This window comes from Vombatus ursinus, unplaced genomic scaffold (assembly GCF_900497805.2).
Source record: "Vombatus ursinus unplaced genomic scaffold, bare-nosed wombat genome assembly UNPS02000582.1, whole genome shotgun sequence".
Lineage (NCBI taxonomy): Eukaryota > Metazoa > Chordata > Mammalia > Diprotodontia > Vombatidae > Vombatus > Vombatus ursinus.
The window spans coordinates 5861508-5880993 of record NW_020940360.1 but is presented as its reverse complement, the minus strand read 5'-3'; the positions used below and the strand labels follow the sequence as shown (position 1 = coordinate 5880993).

Below are 19486 nucleotides of genomic sequence, written 5' to 3'. Positions count from 1 at the left end.
GTCTATTTGACTCATGTCTAGACATTGGTTGTTTTATCCAGTGTATGACTGGCATTGACTGACAACTGTAAAGTGTAGTGGGCTGGTAAGACTATTTCATTACTTTTCAAATTTCAACCTAGAGGGTGGGGGAAGGGAGGAGTACATTGTCTGTCTTTATTACCCTGAACAAGTTCATTTTGAGTATTTACTGTGTCTTGTTTAAATATAGTACCCATAAATAATAGTGGGATCTAGCTACTGTTTAATTTTTTGTATTTTTCTTTAATCTTTTAAACATGCTTCCTGTTTTAGGGGTATCTAAACTTAAAAATTAAAAAAGATTAAAAATATGGCCCAATTCATAAAGGCTCACTGATAAAGCCATGTGGATTTTAAAGGCTCTGTTGGTATCCATATTTTTAAAAATTCAAATTCTATGTTATTCCTAATATGTCAAATGACCAGTCGTCATACCTTTCCTTAAGCTATTTTCAGTGATCATAATTTAAAAAAAATTTTTTTTTCTTCATTTTGTCTCCTTCTGTCACAAAGTAAGAGTTTAGTTTGCATTTCTTAGCCCTTCACGTTTTCTCCCTGGATTCTACTAAAATGTCATTAGGTCAGAAGTAAGCAGAAAGCCAAAATCAGCCCTGTAAAATCATCTTATTCATTACAATAGTGGCTAATTTCTTAGATACTGCTTTCTTTTTGCCACACGTATTTATCACATGTTTTATCTAGAACAAAATTAGGATGAAAAAAGTACGTATGATGATGAGAAAGTAATTTCCTTAGAATAAATGTGATGTCCAAATTCATCAGTGAACCATTGTTTTCATAGTACATTTTTTCCATAAACATTCACTCACCATAGAATAGCAGCACATAAATCAACCAGCTGAATGTCCTGAACTAATTTTAACTTTTGCTGTAGTTTGGTCATTATCCATATTCCCTACTTTTACTTTCCCTCCTGTTATAAACAGTTTATCTAATTTAAACCAGCTTGATTAAAAAGTTTAAAGGAGCATCCTTTACTTTCATTTTTTTTTAAACAGTTTCAGAGAAAAAATGAAATTAACAGTTAATGGTTTGGTAATTTTGATGAAGATTTGAAGTAAGTTCAGATAACAATAGCCAATGTCTATATACTACTTTAAGATATATCACACATACACATATTAAGATAAATAAAACAAGCTGATGCTTAGTGGATGGAAATTGTATTCTTCAACAATAAGATGTCACCCTAAAAAGTAAAAGGGTTCCTTAAATGAACTGTAGCATCCCCTCTGGAACTACTTCCTCAAATCCCGTTTATGTTGATGGGCCGTGTCCTGAGAGAAAACTATTTCTCCTTTCAGGGTTCTAAAGTTAGCTGCTGAAGGTCTCTTGTTCACAATTCCCCATCGAGTGTGCTTCCAACTGATTATCAGCCAGAGTTGATTAGTTTTTAGAAGTTCTGTTTACTAAACAGTATAACAAGAACAGTTGTTAGAGAAATATCCCCCCAAACCAGAGGTGTACTCTTCTTTTGAGATCCATGGTGAGAATGGGCTTAAAACCTAGAGAACAAATATGACCAAAGAGTAATTTCCAAGCTCCTGATTGCAGAAAGTCCTTTTCTCCCTTAGTTGTAGCTGTCCACTGGGCTCTAAGGATTTATGTAAGGATTTATAATATCTAAGGATAGATGCTTGAAGCTGCTTTTCCTCCAAGTGTCTATTTTGTCCCTTTTTTGTTTTGTTTTGTTTTTTTGGCGGGGAGGGTTTGCTCTCTATAAAGATGCTACAATCAGCCATTCTGCTCTAGGGACATAGCTACTGACCCCTCTCCCTTCCTCGTCCCTTCTCCCCCACCCCACCTCCCCCAGTCATCAGTAGGAACCTCAGGTGGATCCTCTGAATTCACATGTTTCCCTGGGATGGGGTGGAGAGAAAAAAAGTCTCTTCCCCTCCTCCCTCAAACAGTTCTCTTTCAGGGGCTTGGCTGGAAAACTTTACCACTAGATTGGCCTCCTGGAATGCACTATTCCAAACTGGATTGTTTTGTTATACGCATAAGCCCAAAGGGGTATCTGATTATTTCTGCTAATATCAAAATATTTTGTGTGTTATACCATTTGCCTTCATCCAATAATCAGAACACTTCAGACCTCTCAAATTGATTATAGGTTTGTTCACATCTAATTTATACCTTTGATTGTGTTATTCAATCCAGGTATTTGAGTTTTCTGTGATGACATTAATTGAGTTGGGGATAGAAACCCTATTTCTTACAATGTCAGGTTTTTTTGGGGGGGAGGGAGTATGCAGTTGATGATGAGATTGCAAATTATTTTAAAGTAATTTAACAGAAGCATTATAGACTTCTAATTTTCAAACAAATTATGTTAACCCATATTCTACTCCTTAGTAGGTTATAAAGTCCTTTCGGATAGGGACCAGTTTTTTTAAAAATCATTTTGTCACTTAGCATATAGCAGGCATTTATTAAATACTTGTGGAATTTAATTTCATGTCAAGCTTTTTTCCCCCACTTTCATATACAACTAAAATGAAATAATCTTTTAATTGCCGTGAAGGAGTTAACAGATATATAACCGTATAGCTGGAAATGTTATTGGAACTCAAATATTTATATAGTTGAAGTGACTTGGCAGAAGAAGATTTAACTGGAATAACAGAAATGTTATCAAATAACTTAAAAAAATTCATGACATATGACATGAAGTTGATTCTTTACCATAGGCATAAGAACCTACTCTAAATAAAAGCATGGTATTGTTTTAAATTATTATAACTGATTTTAGACAGTAAAAAACAATTGAAATTATTATCATCATGAAATATATGTGTGTGTGTGAGAGAGAGAGAACAAGACAGTGCTTGGGACAAAAGCAGCTTTTTTTTAAAAAAAAAGGAAAAATGCTTCACTATAGAAGTAAAATTTTTTAATCGTGAAATTTTTATTTATTTTCATGAGCTGTGAGTTATGATTTTACTTGTAGAAAATATTTGTTTTGAGTTGGAATGCGTGATTGTATTTCATAATATGGTTATATATACTTTGACTAAATTGAGAACAGGGCAAAACTTGGATAGCAGTGTTTAAACATAGATTCATTTGAATTGTAAAAAAAATTGGAATCATAGATAATATTTTTTGTTATTCTCTATGTTTAGAATTGGTTTTTGCAGGAGGTATGGTCATAAAAATTCAAAAAACTCCTTTATTATCATTCTGTTAATGATTATAGGGAGTAATATACAGCTGGCCTTTCCCCAAAGACCAAGACTTTGAGATGTCACCAATTTGTGAGTCAGTCTAATTCAGTCCTTCATCTTCTAGCTATATGTAACTTGTTCTGTGAAAATAATTTTGATACCCTTCCTCAATTTAATCAGTATTTGCTCAGTTCATGTTTATTTATTGGTATCAGTGATTGTATAATGGGTTTAATAGAATAGAATTAAGTTTGATTTTGTTAATGGTGATAAGATAAGAGTTATCTAAGTTATAATTAATTAACCTGCCATATAGTGATAATATTACTTGTATTTGATTTATAGGCTAGATCTATACTTTATCAGTTAGACCTGTCATAAGAACTTATATTAACTTGTGTTAGAAATTTTGTATTAGCACTATTCCCCCACCAACACCACCCCTCCTAAAAGAACTGTGTTTGAAAAACCACAGCTTCCTTGTCCCCTTGTATAATGTCCTTAAGCCCCAGAATACTGCTAACCAAACATTTATGGTTGATGGCCTGTGGAAAGCCCCTGCTAAGATGGCCTGTGGAAGGCCCAAGAGTGCTGCTGAAAAATTAGTAAGGATTGATGGACATCTACCTTGGCCAATCATAGGAGTTCCCTGGTTTCTGAAAATGACCTGTCATGAATTATAATGCCTCATTCTATTTTTAAGGACCATCCAAGGCCTATAAAAGGGCCCAGTCCATGAGCAGACGAATCCTTGACCATGAGGAAGTTCTTGGATCCAATTGCTAAGGAACCAGCAGTCTCCTTAATAAATTGATCATTCTCAGAGCTCTGCCTCAGTATCCTTTAGTTGCAGATTGGATTTTTGAGGCACACATTTTGGCAAACCAGCTAGGAGGTTGAGCTGCAGATCCTAATCTCCTTTGGCCACCCTCCCCAAGGGACCCAAAAAGGAACATACCTTAGACAAATCTTTTCACTGCTGGCTCCTGGGAAAAGGATGGCGCTGGGAGGTTGGACTCTCCTCAACCTTTGCATCCAAATTCTCTGAGCCTCTTCAAAACTGTAGGTGGTGAGTCTGCGTTGACTTCTAAATTAATGGTTTCTTTACTTTTACTTTTACAGGGATCCCTAATTGAGCTTGAAAAAGTACTAACAAATTTGGTGTTTTTGCGTTACATACTTTTAGTTAGAAAGGCTCTAACGTAGTTAGGTGAATTTTAAAATTAGGAAAAACTGAAAACTAATAACAAATCTTTGAAATTTAAAGTATGCACCAAATTGATTTTTTTTCCTTTTTCTCTCCTCCTCTCTTTGAAAATGAGGGTCAAAAACTAATCATTATACTGATTTTATGATGTTAGTGATACTTCCCCTTTCCACCAGCAGAACATGCTCTTGCGGACTACAACGTCTGGGGAACTAGCCAGTTTTTTTTTTTTGGTTTTTTTTTTTTTAGAACTTCCTTTTTTCCCTTACTACTTTTTCTTTAAAATATTTTAGTATAAGTGGAGTTTTGAGTGTAAAATTAATTTTAAATTGACAATTATTGATTGTCAAAACCTGTCTTTCATTGTGGAATCAGTTCTCTGGATCTTTCTGTGTATAAAACACTACATTATAGCTCTTAGCCATAAACTGGGCACCAGGACTAATACTTAATCTGCTGGTCACCTGAAAAGGGGCCAGTGGGGGTAACCTGTGTTTCTTTAGGAGACTCCCTAGCTATGAACTGATGTGCTCAGGTACAAAGGTTGGTGGCTGCCACCCGAAGATTGTTATAAGTAGATAGCAATGATAGCAATCTCTAAAGCAAGGGCTGCTAACTGGAACACCTTGAGCTGTCAGGAGGGAATGTCTGTTAAGGCCACCTGGGGTCTCCTTTAGACCTATGAGCCAAGTGGTCTGTGACTAGACTTCTTGGGGTATCTGTGAACCCATAGGGGGAAAACTGGTATGGCCACAGAGGGATTGTGGCTACCACATCCATTAGGCCATCAGGACTAGGGGCAGAGACCAAACAACTGTTTGACTCTTTGGATAAGGACTTCCAACTCCTGGAAACCTCGCTACCATTAGAAGGGAGGTTTGGGTTTTCATTGAGTTCCCAGAGATCATCAAATTAAGCCCCCCCAGAGTAGCTCTCATTACTTTGAATGAGAGAGCCTATTTATTCACTGAAAATAATTGGAAAATTACATTAAAAAAATCCTTAGATAATGGAGCATTTTTACCTTAGGGACAGAGCAGAGAATGTCCTCGTAGGAAAGGACTTACATTGAAGGCTCCTTGGACATTTTAGGAACATCTTCATGGGAACTGCTCAGAAGCAAGCTAGAGACTTCAGGAATTTCTAGCGGAAGCATCCTCAAAGAAATTCTTTTAAGACAGGGAAGAAAACTCTTTGCTAGGGACCCTTGCGAAGAGATACAGCATCAAAGCGTGTGCATTCTGACAGGATTCCCTTTGGGTAAATTTCCTTCATCCTAGGATAAGGACAAACTCCCTATCCAACCAGGGATGATAAAGAAAAGAGCTGTTAAGCTGTGCTAGGCATGGTCCAAGAATGCTAAGGATTCAGGGATTTGTTTTTGACACTATTTAGAACTTTTGATTACTCTACACTTTGAAAGTTAAGAATTTGTCTTGAATGATCTCACTCAAAACAAAAGGGCCCGCTCCTGTAAATGTCTGTCTTATCTTATCTGTGCCTTCCTCTAATCCATGCCTGCTGATGTTTCCAAGTGTTTATGTTGTCTTTATAACTCAGCCTAGCTTCTTCTCTTAGTCAGATTAGCTAGGAGAAAAAGATTGGGGAAAAAAGTAAAACTTTTTGAAAGTTTCTCTTTTTCCTCTATGTTTCTAACATAGGCCATATTGGAGATTGTTGAGATGAAAAAAAAAAAAAACTAGTTAGAGAATAAATCTATGAAACAGAAAAGTAATTAATTTCTGTACTGGAAATTTCTAAATTCAGATTTGAATGTTTTTAAGAGTATCTTGATGAGTTTTGATGGGTACCAGAAAAGCTTGATGAAAACAAAAATTCGGTGATTTATTAGATTATTTCACAAAAAGGAGGAACTTTGAAATGAATTGAATGCCTTTTAAAGTTACAGTTTGAATTTTAAGAACTGTTTCATTAATCATGGAATCTGTTTAAGAAAGATTCAGTGAAATTCAGAGATGTGTTAAGAGAAGAAGCTCAGGAAAATAGTACAAGAGAAATTAGTAGAACTCCTGAGTTTTATTAATTCCACAGATCAGAACTTAAAATTAAATAAGTTTGCTATTTAGCATTAAAGTATTATGTTGGAGAATTAAGGATTGAGATTAGATCTGTAATTGCTCAAGTCTCAGCACTCAACAAGAGCAGTCACATCTACTTTTTGATCAACTGAATACTTCTAAAGCAGTTTCAGTTTGTTAGGCTCAGAATCTGAAGTTTTTGGGTGCCACTCTGGAATTGGTTTTGACTTTGGTGTAGAATACAAGTTCTTTAAAAGGTACACTTTATAACTGCACTTAAATGGAATGACAAATTATTACAGGATGAAAATGTGATTTTTTTTTTTCATTACAAGGCAGAATAGGAAAATTTTTAGACCACCTTCAATACCCAAAAGAATAAAAGTAAATAAAGCTGGAATTTATTTGTCCTTCTATTGCTTGTTGCTTTTTGCTTTTAAACAACCAATATGAAGACATGAAGCAAGCCCTGTTATCAGCCCTATATTGGAACTCTCCATTTGAAGATGAATCTCAAAGTGCTCCCCAAGAGAAAAAAAGTTTATTGTAAGATCAGGAAAAAAACTGAAAAATAAGGAAAACTTAATTTTTTTTTTGTGATTAGTAGACTGATAAGGTAAGAAAGCAGGAGAAATGGATTGTTTGATATTAAAGGCAATAGACAAAAAGTTACACCATCAAATCTTTAAAAAAAATTGTAGTCTATCAGATACCGTTTTTTCAGTAGAACAATTCCTATTAGCTCTAATTAATATTCATTAGTGTTTTTTATAAAAGCACATACTTTAAATCAAGAAATCATTATGATACAATGCTTTTTTGTATCATATAATATTTGTATTATGATGTATTATGATACAGATCAAAGGCTATTTCTTATGTAAGTCATTGTTGACCATTTAACATTGAGGCACATTTTACCATAAATCACAAAGAATAATAATCTGCTGTCAGCCAGACTGAACTGGCCTCTGTGGATGGCTAGAGCCAAACAGAAAAGGCCTGAAGAGCTGGGAATCAAACAGAAGTTTAATTTCAAAGTGAGGGAAATGGTTTGTAAGCAACGACATGTGCTGAAGCCCCACCCCTGTAAGGGAGATCCACGTTAGTGTGTGAAGATCTCAGTACTTATACCAGTGGCTGTGCAGTGAGCTGTAGTTCTGATAGTGAGGGGTAATGAGTTTGTTTCATAGCAAGACTTCTTGACCAGAGCATGGATATAGTAAGTGCTTGTTTGAGCTCAGAGAACACTTGGTACTGGTCAAAGCAGTACTATAATTATATGGAACAATTTTGGGATTTTGCTGTGGCTGAGATCAACCAGAGGGTGAGCACAAAGGATTGTTGTTATGCCAAGCTCAGGGCACAGCTTGCTTGCTGGGCCTTAGCTCTAAAAGGCAGGTTATCTCCTAATATCTTGACATTTCCCCCTTTTGACCAATGACAGGGGGTCTGAAAGATCCCCTGCCAATAAAAAGGCAGGTATAAGCTAAGATGCCATGAGAGGCCAGTTGGGCCAGGATGAGCATTTTTATCCCAGAAAGGCAGTTCTTTGAGGGGACCTATTGGAGAAGTATATCCTAGGTATCATTGCTAGCCATTGTTTGTTGCAAGCAGAAAATAGAGTGGGGCCAAGAATGTAGAAAGAGGAAATGCCAGCACATGCTTGAATAGTGTCTTGGTGGTTGGGCACATAAAAAAAAGAGGGGGGAGGAGAGCAGAGACTAGAACAGTATACTTAGCCCTCATCCAGAATCTTGGGACAACAGTCTCATTTGGTTGTTGACTGCTTCTGGGTCCATACTAGAACAACCTTGAGGGTCGCTAGAGAGTTCTGATGTCGACTCAAGAGCAGGGGCTTTCTTCAGATGATCTGGGAATCCACACCCACAAATTTGACAGCTGTGGGAGTAGTCAGAAGGGCCTGGTAGGGGCCCTCAGAGACAATGATTGATTGCCAGTTTTCAGATAAGACCTGGGGTTGCTTGAAATGTACAGTTGTGAGAAAAGTCCTCACACCAATCTTTGGACCTGAGTTTCTGGTTAGCATAACATAAGTCTTTGGTTAAGGATCTCTAAACAGCACATAGAGATGATCTAGTTTCCCAAGTATTCAGGGCTCAGTTCAAACAACGCAATAAAATTTTTCATAAATTCATTATCATAATTACATTAAGTCAGGTCACATCAGACTACTTGGAGGGCTTACAATGGACAAGGTCTGAGAAAGGAGATTTACATGTCACCAAAGTAACCATTCAAAGCAATACAGTAATTATCACCAATGTTAACTTACATCAAGCCTCCTTGTATCCTTGTAACCCATTCTTAATATTCATTTAGTCAGCACGTTTCGAGTCCCACGTGTCTCATGTAGTTATCTTGTCCCCAGATAGCTTTTCTTGGCTTATTCTCAGGACAGCTTTAAAAGGGTCTCTGCTTTTCTGGTTCCAAATCTAGAGGTTCCTAGATAACTCTGCTAGGAACAAGGCTTAATACAATTTAGTAAATTTGGTTCTCCAATCTTAAAACTTTAGAGAATTGCAGTTTATATAGCATTTGCTGTTTCTGTGCTTACCTAAATCCTGTACCTGATATAAGAATTTTTTTAAAATTATCAGACAGACACTTTAATAATGGGAAAATAATTTTACTTTCTTTACCGTTATCCATACAATTTATTTGTAAAATCTTAATCCAGTTTTGAGAACTAATTACTAAGACATACTCAAAGCCTGAATTTCCATGATAGATAAATTTGGAAGCCAATCATATAATCCTTTCTTTCTCAAATTTTACTATTCCATTTATTTAGAAAACTTTTATATTATATCTTTGTGGTTTTTTTTTTTTACTTTGTCTAATCATTTCCCCCTTAGGAGGATATCATCCCTATATTATTATTTGACCACAAATACAGGTTAAAATTGTAAGATGTTCATACTTGCATCCTATTATAGTAACTCAGAGATGTTCCAATTTAAATCTCTTATGTAATAGATTTAGTATTGTACTTACAAAACTTCTTGATTATAGAAATTTACTATAAAAGGAAAATTAGGGACATAATTATGTGTCATATGTCATAACAGAGGGAAAAACTCCATTAACTCAGGCATGAGTCCTCTCTGACAGCCAGTCATGTAATCACAGAGGGTATCAAAAGCAAGGCTCAGGATTAACCAGGTGGGGACATTTCCTTTTCAGAAAGGAAATGGCACAATAGGGAAATAGAGTCAGGAGGATCTTACCTGGGGCCATGCCAAGGTCATGCCCAAAACTTTTCCCATGTACAGACATCCACCTTTAGCAATTCCCAGACTGCATTACATGCCATTTTCTACTATTGCCTTCATGACAACTTCAGACAATTATCCCCGTCATCAAAGCTCAGAATGATAGTCAATTACAGTCTCAGGAAATTTTACCTTGAATAGCAAAATTTCACTAACCACGACTAGGGCTTGAATATCTTTCTTGATATTTTCCTAACAGTTACCATGTAATTTATCCTTTAGTTATAAATTAAAACTACCCATATTCTGGGGCTTCAAACATACAGCAAATACCTGATTACTGACTCATTAATATGTTGAAGCTACATCTTTTAACCACCCTATCTGTGCACGTTCATAATAGCCAAGAATTTTCAAATAAAAATTCACTATTAATCTTACTGTTGTTATCATTATCTATTTTATAACAAAATATGCCTCATTAAATATTTACTGGTTTTCAAATACCTATTTTTATTACATTCTTTTAAAAGCCCAGTTCATGTGTAATAGCATCCAGGTTAAAAAGTTGTTTTGACTAACAGCATTTCTGTAACAATAGTCTTTCAAGTTTCACAGTATAAGAGAATTTAGAAATACAATAATAACACAAACAGTATCATGTATTTAAAATATGAAGCAAAACTTCAGATAACTGCAATTTCATTTCCAAATTATCCCATATAAAAATCATTAATATTGATACCTTTGGCATTTTAAAACCACTTTAGAGTTATCAGGTATGGAACAATTACATTCAATTAAAGAAATAATAGTGTTTTGCTTGGCATATGCTAGTCATTGTGTTAAGTACTTTAAAATTGTCATATTATTTTGATCTCACAACAACCCTGGGAGGTGGATACCATTATTATCTTTTTCTTTACAGATCAGGAAACTGGGGCAAACAGAGATAACTTGCTTAAGATTATACAGCTAATAAATTTCTACAAGTGGAATGTAATTCAAGTTTCCCTATTTTTTTTCCAGCATTTTTTTTCAACACCTTAATTTGGGAACCTTATCTGAGATTAGAGGGGTTAACAGAATAAGAGGGTGAGGGGCTGTCACCTGAGGGAGTCACAAGAGGTTGCTATAAAATGCAAACCATTTACCTGTTTTGTTTTTTCCCTTCACTCTGGGCTTACTGCCAAACTAGCTGCCTTCCTTCATTGCCCTAGAATAATGAAGCTATAAATCTTCAAGGAGAAATGCCGTCTACTTTATCTTATATGAAATTTAATCCTTATTTTTCCTTAAAACAGGTTGTACAGAGTGATACCCCAAAACTTACTAAGAGAGGGGTGGAACCAAGATGGTGGAGTAAAAGCAGTGACTTGCTTGAGCTCTCCCCCAAACCCCTCCAAATACCTGTAAAAAAAATGGCTCTAAAAAACTTACTAAGATACTTCAGAAGGGAGGGAGTTCCTGGAATTACCCAAATTCTCAGTTCTCCCCTACAGTCTTAAAAATTATAAATCTTTAAACCTCCAAAATATGCTAAAATATTTTTTAGGATTTCTACAGACTTTGATTATCTGACTTTTTTTTTTAATTACCTAATCTCTCACAGAAAGCCTAAAGTGGGAGTTAGTCCTGCTTACTGAGACAATTGCATCAAGTGTGAAAGTTCATTAATCTTTCCCAGTGTTCTAAACTCCTTGGCCTTTAGAAGTTTTTCTGACTGGCTGCATTTTAAATCTTTAAGGTAACAGAATCCACAAACAACACAGATGTGACACAGACATTTTAACTTTTTTACAAAGAGAGAAACACAGTCAAAACGACAATACAGACACACAATTCTAACACAGCGTGCCGTTAAAATTCTAATTTTAACAAAGGCACACAGTTACTGAGGCATGTAGTTTAAAGAAACAACAGAAGTGCTCAGTTACAGTTTTACAGAGGCATACAGTTTAAAAACAGCAGAGGCACTCAGAGGGGCCAATTAACCAAGGTGTGCAGTGTAAGAAAGGATATCTTTACCAGAGTGATCCAGGACAAACAGTCACTGGAGGGGCTTTCCTCACAAAGAGTGGCAGGCTTGACCAAGAAAGGAGGTTGGAGGATTGGAGCAGAGACGAGGGTAGAGGACTTAACAGATGGGAGGAGGGGTTAGGACTCCAGAAAAATGAGTCTTCAGTGGCTCCTGGTCAGTTCCTTCTGGTACCAGAGTCCAGTGGCCTGGTTCTGTGTTCAGCCCCACTTCTGACATCAGTTAATATCAACTGGACCAAACTGGCCTCTAACCTGTGGGTGGCCAGAGCCAAACAGAGCAGGCTAGAGACTGGAGAGTCAGGAATCAAACAGAAATTTAATGTCAAAGTGAGGAAAACAGCTTGTAAGCAAGGATGCATGTGCCAGAGCCCTACCTCTAGTGGGGGACCTGAGGCAGTGGGGCTTGTGGCTATATACTTTATATACTTGTGGCTAGACAAAGAGTCAAACAGTATAAGGTAACAATAGTGGTGAGGCACAATAGCAGCAGTGAGGTAAGGTTGTCTAGTGACAAAAAGTACATTCATAGCAAGAGCTTTATGTCTGGATTTGTTGGTGCTTGCCCAAGGTCAGAGACCATTATTTCTATGATTTAGTTGCAACAGTGTTCATTGAGATGGTGGGCGCAAAGGATTGTTGTGATGCCTGTTTGCTGGGCCTTAGTTCTGGAAAACAGGGTGTTTCCTAATAGTATCTTGACGCTGGTTTACTATCACAGAGTAGTGAAATTGATAGGTCTTTTTAAAAGTCAAAGAATTTGTATGAGTATACTCTTTTATGTCAGTCAAAGGTACTGTTGTTTAATTTACATTTAATTGAACCAGTGTGATGGCAGCACATATGCTAAAATTGGAACGATGCAAAGATTAACGTGGCCGCTGTACAAGGATGACATGCAAATTCGTGAAGCATTGCATATTTTTAAGTACCGCCACCAAAATGAAAGTTGCTTTTATGTGATAGACCATAAGTTGAAAAACCATAGTTGGGGCTATAGATGATCCACTGATCATTGCCAAGTAAACTCCTTTGTAAAACGGGTGGACGACTGCTTTTCTAGCATAGACAAGGTTAACTTTGAGATGGAGATAGATGACTTCTTCTGTGAAGTCATCTTGTTTACTGAAATCTCTGACCCTGTACAGTGAGGAACTAGGGGGGATCTTAAATTTTGCACTTGTACCCAGTGAGTTGTGTTTGGGTTTATTTGGCTGGAGTTCATTACGGTGTCATAGTTTTATCACTTCTAAGGGCTGTGAAACTGTTACCAATTCTAATTGCTCAAAGTGCCTCAAAGAAATTGGAATAAACTATGCATTTGTGAACCTTAAAGAACAACAACAAAAAAGTGACGGTATTGCAATTAATTGGTTTTGTGTAATAAAGACTTGCACTGAAATGTAAAGAAAAATTCACTGGAATGAAAACTAATACGAATAGAGGAATTTAAGCAAATAGAAGAAAGAGGGTTTTGATTATATTTGAGGAATTTTTAGAGAAATGTCTCTCTGTTAGGTACTACTTGTCTCCCTTCCCCAATCGTGAGATCACAAAGAAAATTTCGTACTTTAAGAGTTAAGTGGAAGTTTAACAAATACACATTAATTAACAGATTGATAGAGAAAGGCTTATTTCTTTGGTCTGATTTAAATAGTTATATTAAAAGCCTTTGTAGAAAAAATATAGTAAGTAGCTTTTCCTGCCTGGGTTACAACCAAAAAGCCTCAGGGTAAGAAGAGATGTGCCCTTTATCTGCCTTATTAAGGTACACTTGTAGGGTTAAGTTAGGAAAATAAAATAATTTATTTGGCTCTTTGAGTGCTTTAAAGAAATAAAGAAATAGTTAAGGGGAACTGGGAGTGCCACCATGAATTTTTTTGAACATGAGCTAACTGAAACCAGTGGACCTTTGGGAAAAATGAGATTTAAATATTGCCATTAGTAATTACAAATCAAGAATTGATTCAGTTGAAAATTTTATGTGGGTACTACCTCACACCTATCAGATTGGCTAATATTACAGAAAAGAAAAATGATAAATGTTGGAGAAGATGTTGGAAAATTGGGACACTGATGCATTGTTGGTGGAATTGTGTACTTACCCAACCATTCTGGAGAGCAATTTGGAACTATGCCCAATGGGCTATAAAACTGTGTATACCTTTTGATCCAGCAGTACCACTACTAGTTCTGTGTCCCAAAGAGATCATTAAAAAGGACAAAAATAAGAGGGCAGCTAGGTGGCGTAGTGAATAGATCTCTGGCATTGGAGTCAGGAGGACCTGGGTTCAAATCCAGCCTCAGACACTTAATACTTCCTAGCTGTATGACCTTGGGCAAGTCACTTAACCCTGATTACCTCACTAAAAAGGAAAAAAAAAGAAAAATATTTATAGCAGCTCCTTTTTGTGGTGGAAAAGAATTGGAAATTGAGGGAATGCCTATCAGTTGGGGAATGGCTGAATAAGTTGTGGTATATGAATATAATGGAATACAATTTTTCTGTGAGAAATGATGAGCAGGTGGACTTCAGGAAAGCCTAGAAAGATTTATATGAACTGATGTTGAGTGAAGTGAGCAGAACCAGGAGAACATTGTACATAGTACAGCAATGTTGTGCAATGATCAACTATGATAGACTTAGCTGTTCTCAGCACTACAATGATCCAAGACGATTCCAAAAGAGTCGTGATGGAAAATGCTACCCACATCCAAAGAAAGAACTATGGAGTCTGAATGCAAATTGAAGCATAGTATTTTCACTTTTTGGGGGGTTTTCGCTTTTTTTCCCCTCACAGTTTGTCCCTTTTGTTCTGTTTCTTCATTCACAGCATAACTAATGTGGAAATGTGTTTAATGTTAATGTGTTTAACATGATTGCACATGTATAACCGAAATCAGATTGCTAGCTGTCTTAGGAAGAGGAGAGGGTAAGGAAGGGAGAAAATTTTGGAACCTAAACTCTTATAAAAAAAAAGAATGTTGAAAACTATCTTTACATGTAATTGGAAAAAATAAAATATTGTTTACAAAACAAAAAACAAAAAAAAAAACCCAGCATGAAAGACTTTGTCAAATGCGTGGCTAAAATGTAGGTAAACTCTAACACATTTTCCTGATCTACCATTCTAGTAACTTTGTTAAAGAAGCATATTAGTTTAGCCTGGCTTGTCCTGTTCTTGAGGGAAATCATGTTGGCTCTTTCTAATCAGTACTTCTATTCTAGATATTCACTAACTATTGTTTTAATAAAATGTCCTACAATGAATACAATGAATATACGTGTGTGTGTTTACAAACAAAGTGCCTTTTTTGGGCAGAGGATAAGCACTATAATAATCAGACTTTATGGGAATTCAGTTGAACAAATTGATCTACTACTTAAAAAGGTACTTTTAAAAATTGGCATTTAAAGTTAACAGATTTGCAGATACATTTCAGAAGTTCAAAGTACAACTAAAAAAATCAAACACTAAACATTTTAAAGTACTACAGAAAACACGGCTCAGAAATTCTTTGAATTAAGCTGTACAAACCAAGAAAAAGCCAGGCATATGATAAGCACTATAAAAACTATTGTTGAGTGTAATTACTCCATATTTCGTTAAGATATGACTATTATAAAGATGAAATGCATTTGATTGAATTAATATCACCTGATTGGTAATAAGTTTTAAATATTTGGCATTTTGTATGTTATTAATTTATTTTTTATATTATAAAATTTAAGAAACCATTGTATCAGAAATGCTGTTAGAAAAGGTAACTTCCTCTTTTATTTGGATGCTGTTACGAATTGAGCTCTTAAAAGAATGTGACAAAAATGTTTGCAAACTGTCAAATATTTAATGAGTTATATTTTGTTTTATATTAGAAAAAAAAATGATTCACCATTATATGATAGCCCAAGATATGAAACTTAATGTTTAAGGCTAAATCTTATGGGTCTGCAATTGATATTATTCTGAGTCTGATTCCGAGTATGATCGTTGAGAAATAGTTTGAGTCAATGATCTATAATGCCAACAACCCCATGGGAATGATGTCTGTGAATTACTTCAGGTGGAGTTTTGTTTCAGGGAAGAATAGGGAGAGTGACTTTTGGCATGGTATCTTCTAATAACAAGTTTTAAGAACTGGGTTCAGAATTTTATATATATGCCTAAATATATCAGCATAACAATTTGCTAATAAAACTGAAGTTTCTTCTCTTTGTGGAGCTTGAATCTGAGATGAAGAAAGAAATAAATGAACACCAGTTTAGGGAGGTTAAACGATAGTGGAGTCAATGACAATTTAAAAGGCACTCTTAACCTTAGCTCATGTAACTACATTGGTAAATATCAAGTTGTTGTTGTTGTTGTTTTGTTTGTTTTGGTTTTTTTGGTTTTTTGGGTTGGTTTTTTTTTTTTTTGCTAGGCAGTGGGGTTAAGTGACTTGCCCAGGGTCACACAACTAGTAAGTGGTATGTGTTTGAGGCCGGATTTGAATTCAGGTCCTCCCAACTCCAGGGCCAGTACTGTATCCACCGCGCCACCTAGCTGCCCTGTTTTTGTTTTTGTTTCTGTTTTTTAAGAAGGACTCATTCTGCAAGTCAGATCTTTATACATTCTGTTAGATTCTCCCTTCAGCCTGTTGTTGGCAGTGTCTAAATCAAGTACCTGATTTAGGTAAATACATGAGCCGTAAAGACTGTGGGAAAGTGTAAATTCTCTAGTATAGGGGTTCCTAATTTCAGATTCTTGTAACTCTGTTATTAACAAGATTAGAGCCTTAAGGTTTGAGCTAGTTCTCGGTGCACTTTAATACAGTCAGTAACTCACGACTGGAGTGACTGTATCACATTGTATTGAGATCTGTTTTACAAGAGAGTTTAACAGGGATCTAAGTGACCTGAATTGGAGAAGCTAATCTGCTAGAAGAAGCTGCTCAAGAACCACCCTATTCCAAATTGCCTAAGAGGAGAGGTTTGCAGATGACCAGACAACTGCAGATATTCTTGGAAACCAGACAACTACATGAGACTTCTGAGGCCTAAGATATGATGAACTAATGAAATCACAGTGGAAGTGGGTTATTAAGAGACTGAATGTTTACCATTCTCTCTCATTCAATCCTCATGGTTCATTTTTCTTTGTACAACATGCATACTGAAGGGGGCTGCCCCCAATAGATTTTGTCAATGAGCCTTAGTAGGGACTGCCCCCTCTGGTATTTTGCATTGCCCAAATTGTGTGTCCTTAGGCCTTAGCCATCCCTTTGTGTCCTTTTGTGTGTCCTTAGGCCTTAGCCATCCATTAAAGACAGTTACTTTAAGGATCAAAGGGGGTAATTATGAAAATAATTTTGAGAAGGGTGAAGCAAACATGGCAGAGATAAGTCAGGAAGTTGCCTGAGCTTTCCCCAGTTTCCCCAAAAAGGCCTGTAACTGGATTCTGGAGCCACAGAACCCACAAAAAGATGGAGTGAAACAATGTTCCAGCCCAAGACAACTTAGAAGAACTTCAGGACTTGGATAAAAGGGAAGCTCAACCCAGCACAGGTGTCTAGGCAAGCCAGCAGGAGTCCCTTAGCCTCAGCACAAATGAGCTGTGAAGTCTTCGGAACCCGAACCCCAGCAGAACAGGCACAACTATGCCAGGCCATCCTAGTGCAGTCGGCAAGCTGCAAGCACCTGAGGCCCTGGTACAGAAAGCCAGGGACCAAGCCCCTACTCCCCAGCACAAGAAGCCTGGGACAGTTCCCCCTGTGCCCCTGGAGCAGAGCTCAACTTTGTAAAATGAGCAAAAAAAAAACAAAAAACAACCAAACAAACAAAAAAAAACCAGAAAGAGCCTTGACCAAAGAAAGCTACTATGGCGACAGGAAGGATCAAAACACAAACTCAGAAGAGGACAACAGTGTCAAAATGCCTACATGTGAAGCCTCAAAGAGGATTGTGAATTGGTACCAAGTCCCAAAAGTCCTTTTGGAAGCACTCAAAAAGGATTTAAAAAATCAAGTAAGAGAGGTAGAAGAAAAATTGGGAAAAGAAATGAGAGTTCTACAAGAAAATTATGAAACAGCTTGGAAAAAGAGGCACAAAAATTGACAGAAGAAAACAACTCTTTAAAAAAACAGAATTGGCCAAATTGGGGAAAAAAATTGACCAAAGAAAACAACTTCTTTAAAAGTAAAATCAGCCAATTGGAAAGTTAAATACAAAAGTTAATTGGAGAAAATAATTCCTTAAAAATTAGAATGGGGGGGGGCAGCTAGGTGGTGCAGGGGATAGAGCACTGACCCTGAAATCAGGAGGACCTGAGTTCAAATCCAGCCTCAGACCAAACACTTGACACTTACTAGCTGTGTGACCCTGGGCAAGTCACTTAACCCCATTGTCTAGCCAAAAAAAAAAAATTTAAAATTGACCAAGTGGAGGTTAATGACTCAATGAGACATCAAGAGACATCAAGAATCTGTCAAACAAAATCAAAAGAACGAAAAAATAGAAGAAAAAGCAAAATACCTCATTGGAAAAACAACTGACCTGGAAAATAGATCCAGGAGAGATAATTTTAGAATTATTGGACTGCCTTAAAGCCATGATTAAAAAAGAGCCTGGACAGCATCTTTCAAGAAATTATCAAGGAAAACTGTCCTGATATCCTAGAACCAGAGGGTGAAATAGTCATTGAATGAATCCACCAATCACCTCCTGAAATAGATCCCCAAGTAAAAACTCCAAATAATTTTGTAACCAAATTCTAGAATTATCAGGTAAAGGTGAAAATACTGCAAGTAGCCAGAAAGAAACAATTCAGATATCAAGGAGCCACAGTCAGGATTATATAAGACTTAACAGTTTCTACATTAAAGGATCAGAGGACTTGGAATATGATATTCTGGAAGGCAAAAGAGCTTGGATGACAACCAAGAATCAACTACCCAGCAAAATTGAACATAATCTTTCAGGGGAAAAGATTTGTGGCTCAAAGAGGAAATAACATATACACTCAGTTGGGTATAAAAAGTTATTTTATCCTGTAGGGAAATAGAAGGGGAAAGGGGAAAGAAAAGAGAGGGGTGGGGCTGATAGAAGGGAGGAAGATTAAGAGAGGTGGTGGTCAGAAGCAAAATACTGGTGAGAAGGGACAGGGTGAAAGGAGAGAGAAAAGTAAAAATAGGAGAGAGGAAAATACACAAATAGTAATCATAATTATGAATGTGAATGGGATGAACTCTCCCACAAAATGGAAATGGATAGCAGATTGGATTAAAAACCAGAATCCTACAATATGTTGTTTACAAGAAACACATTTGAAGCATAGAGATATACACAGAGTTAAGGGAAAAGGGTAGAGCAGAATATATTGTGTGTCAATTGAAGTAAAAAAGAGCAGGGTTAGGAGTCCTGATCTCAGACAAAGCAAAAGCAAAACCAGATCTAATTAAAAGAGATAAGGAAGGAATGTGTATCTTGCTAAAAGGTACCATAAACAATGAAGTGATATCAATACTAAACATATATGCACCAAGTGGTATAGTATCCAGATTCTTAGAAGGAAAGCTAAGTGAGTTACAGGAAGAAATAGACCACAAAACTATACTAGTGGGGGACCTCAACCTCCCCCTCTTAGAACTAGATAAATCTAACCATAAAATAAATAGGATAGGAAGTGAATAGAATTTTAGGAAAGTTAGATATGATAGACCTCTAGAGAAAATTAAATGGGGATAGAAAAGATACCTTTTTCTCAGTGGTAAGTGGCTTCC

General features: G+C 36.4%; 1 protein-coding gene and 1 pseudogene across 1 annotated transcript in view; both read left to right on the top strand.

Annotated features, from left to right (window-relative positions):
- Nucleotides 1-19486, top strand: part of ME1 (malic enzyme 1) — a 264699-nt gene that overhangs the window by 160994 nt on the left and 84219 nt on the right. The window lies entirely within an intron of this gene.
- Nucleotides 12555-12654, top strand: LOC114039255 (annotated as a pseudogene).